The 4,008-nt window shown below is 41.4% G+C and overlaps 1 pseudogene; it reads left to right on the top strand.

The window, feature by feature from the left end:
• On the top strand, positions 1–1,301 carry LOC137319140 (probable G-protein coupled receptor 139; annotated as a pseudogene).
• Positions 1,302–4,008: the final 2,707 nt, after the last annotated feature.

The raw sequence follows: 4,008 nt of genomic DNA, 5'->3' as shown, positions 1-4,008 counted from the left end.
ATGCACGCCCCCGTAACTGGTCCCGTTTTTGCCATTTACTATCCAGTTTTCGCAGCTATCGGTGTTCCAGGTTAGATATTGGTTATTCATTGTACAAGTCTTTGTTTAAGGTAGCACTGTTCTAGGTAAGGTATTATAGTAAGTTATTCATTGTACAAGTCTTTGTTTAAGGTATCACTGTTCTAGGTAATGTATTATAGTAAGTTGTTCATTGTACAAGTCTTTATTAAAGTTATCACTCTTCTAGGTAATGTATTACAGCAAGGTCTTCATTACAAAAGTCTTTGTTTAGGTATTGCTGTTCCAGCTAAGATATTACATTAAGGTATTTATTGTACCAGTAAGGTATTTATCACTACTTATCGTGTTCTCTCTTCCTTACAGCTAATTTAGTGGCGATTGTGATCCTGTCCCGAGGAAGATGCGGTCTCTCTAGATGTATCACTCGATACCTGGTGTCGATGGCAGTGACGGATCTTTTGGTTGTTATCACTGCGGTGATATTGAATCGGATCCGTGGTATTTATTTCCCGATTACTTTCCTGACGACAACTCCGGGCTGCAGTGCCAGCGCCGTCCTAACTTACGCAGCCAGAGACAGCTCGGTCTGGTTAACGGTCGCTTTCACCTTTGATCGATTTGTGGCCATTTGTTGCCAGAAGCTGAAAACAAAATATTGCACCGAGAAAACGGCGGCTGTGGTGATAGGGACGGTCTGTGTACTGAGCTGTTTAAAAAACGTCCCCTGTTACTTTATATATGAACCTTTGTACATAATGAACAATGTGCCGTGGTTCTGCAGCATGAAATTAATATTTTATACATCTTCTGGTTGGGCAGCGTTTGACTGGCTGGACCGTATTTTGACCCCATGTGTACCTTTCGTTCTGATTCTTCTGCTCAATGCTCTGACCGTCAGACACATTCTAGCGGCCAATAGATCCCGCAGGAGACTCCGGGCTCACAGCAATGAAGAGAATCAGAGTGACCCAGAGATGGAGAGCCGGAGAAAGTCCATCGTTTAACTGCTCTCTATATCGGGCAGTTTCATCCTGTTATGGATGACGTATGTTATAAATTTGTTCTATGTGCGATTTACTAACGGTAATTATTTCTCAGGTTCCAATTTCAATGACCCAAGGTTCATTCTGCAGGAAAGCGGGTATATGCTTCAGCTTTTTAGCTGTTGCACCAACACATGTATTTATGCAGGGACCCAGAGTAAATTCAGAGAGGAGTTAAAGAATGCAGTGAAATATCCGGTGAACCTAATTTGGAAATTCATTAAATATTTAGAATGATAAAAAAACAGCGTTAATTCCAAATGCATCCCCTCTCCTTGCTTTCTCTCTATCACACGGGTGCACCTCACAGATTCTGTATGTGTTCCATCTCACTTATTTTCCTTCTCTCCATCACATGCTGCACCCCGAAATATTCTGTGTGTATTCCAGTACTCTAGATGCGGAAATTATGCCTTTGGATTGGTAAAATGCAAACTTCATTCCATTATTTAAGAAAGGAAGGATGGAGAAACCAGGTAATTACAGACCTGTCAGTTTAAGTTATAGGAGTGGATCATCAAGTACAGTGTGTATCACATTAAATGTTTCTTTAAACATTTCCCACTGATCATCAGTCGTTTTACCCATTACCAGATTTGCCCAGTTTACTGTGGACAGTCTCTGTCTCATCCCATTGAAGTCGGCCTTACCCAAGTCTAGAATGTTACCAGCTGACTCACTTTTTTTCCTTTCAAACACTACATTGAACTCGATCATGTTATGATCACTATTGGATAGATGTTCACGCACAGTTCAGCCGTTTACTAAATCTGGTTCATTACTCATTACTAAATCTAGTATGACTTGCCCCCTTGTTGCCTCTAGGACATACTGCTGTAGAAAAGTATCCCGGACACACTCAAGAAATTCACTACCTTTCTGGCAGTTGCTAGTCTGCTTTTCCCAATCTATGTGAAGGTTAAAGTCCCCCATTAATACCACTATGCCTTTCTTACACGCTTGTCTAATCTCTGCATTTATACAATCTAGCACTTCAGAGCTTCTGCCAGGGGTCCTATACACAACTCCCACTATAGTCTTAGATCCTTTCTTATTTCTCAATTCAACCCATAAGGTCTCTGTTGGCTGCTTACCCCTCGTTATATCCTCCTTTACCATTGAAGTGATTTCATCTCTAATCACTATGGCTACTCCTCCCCCTCTTCCATTTTCCCCACCAGAGGAAATACTTCTTTCATATCTGCTGTATCAAATCCTTTTAACGTTTTAAACACCTCGATCATATCACCTCTCAATCTCCTATAATCAAAGGAATACAAGCCCAGTTCATGCGACCTGCCCTCGTAATTTAACCCTCTAAGCCCCGGTTTCATCCTGAGAATCAGCAATTCACACCCTCCAAGGCCAATATAACCTTTCTGAGGTGCAGTGCCCTAACAGAACGCAGTACTCCAGATGATGTCAGCTCCCTTGAGAGAAAGGCTAACCTTCCATTAGCCTTTTGATTGCATTTTGTACCTGTCTACAGGCCTTTAATGATTTGTGTACTTGGACTCCCAAATCTCCTCTCTCCTCTACAGTCATTCGTTTCTCATCATTTAGAATATATCCGATTCATCTTTCTTGGCCCAAAGTGGATGACCTCACACTTCCCCACATTATGTCCACTCACTTAATATGTTTATGCGCCTTTGCCACTTCCTGCATCCATTTGCATTGTTTACTTTCCCTCCAACCCAGTGCCATCTCCAACCCTCTATTCCTTCATCCAAGTCATAAATAAAGTAATATAAATTTAATGTCCCATAACAGATCACTGGGGAACACAACAACAACTTGCATTGATATGGAGCCTTTAACGTCGCAACATGTCCCAAGATGCTTCACAGGAGCGATTATCAAATAGAATTAGATACTGTGCCATATAAGGAGATATTAGGAGAGGTGACGAAAAGCTTGGTCAAATGGGTGTGTTTTAGGAGCGTCTTATCGCAATCTGTAGAATCTATTACATATTCTCTACGTAAGACCCTAGTTTTGAAAATCAACAGTATCCCTCCATCTAAGCTTTCTGTTACAGAAGGAATTTAAATTCACACAGATGATTCCACCAGTTTATCTACATTTCGATTAAGAGCTACATATACATTCTCTGAATATAGTAGTTGAATTTAGATAGAGGCATCACCCACTGTGCCACATGAGTATTTTGTAATTGAATTGGTTCACGCCCGGACACTCATCACCAGGGCTGGATGAATGGCGGTTTCACAGGCTCCAGTCGCCAGGTCATTCCACGTGTGTGAGACTAGACTGAATGTGCGCAGGTGGGGTTTAGGGCGACGCGTGTCTAATGGTGTCTTCACCCGGTATCCAAGCACAAGCATTTTCCCTTAGGAGGTCGCTGGAAGGGCATCGGGATCCAGAAATTAACTGTTATTGCTGATTCCAGTGAAAGGGTCGCTTGAGTGGTTTGAAGCGCACATTATGTCGCCCCTTATTAGATCTCCTAGCTGAGCATCAATAAGGGATTGGAATTTGGGGTTCTCTAGTTTGTGGGGCTCAGTTCCAGCTTGATCAGTGAATATCAAGCGTTTCATTTTCTTTAAAGAAACGTTACCAACATCATACTACAGATCGTGGTGTGTCCCTTTAAATCTGTGTAAGATCCATATTATGCCATCCGTGAAAGTGATTCCCTGAAGTTGTTTGTTCATCTGAATGTAATTAGCATTGATATTGGTGCAACCTATTTGTCTTACTGAGTTAACATTAGATATACATATGGGATCACTTGATATTGTCAACAAAAAGAACCCTGAAAGTGACTGCCATAATCTGTTTGTTCATCTTACTGTAACTAACATTAACATTAATGCAACCTATTTGTCTCACTGGAGTTAACATTAGATATAAATATGGGATCGTATGATAGTGCCTCAGACCATGTGGGGATTCCTCGCCTCCAGCACATCTCGCTGAA

This window comes from Heptranchias perlo, unplaced genomic scaffold (assembly GCF_035084215.1).
Source record: "Heptranchias perlo isolate sHepPer1 unplaced genomic scaffold, sHepPer1.hap1 HAP1_SCAFFOLD_74, whole genome shotgun sequence".
In the NCBI taxonomy this organism is placed as follows: domain Eukaryota; kingdom Metazoa; phylum Chordata; class Chondrichthyes; order Hexanchiformes; family Hexanchidae; genus Heptranchias; species Heptranchias perlo.
Note: the sequence above shows the minus strand (reverse complement) of the source record. Positions and strands in the feature narration are given on the sequence as shown.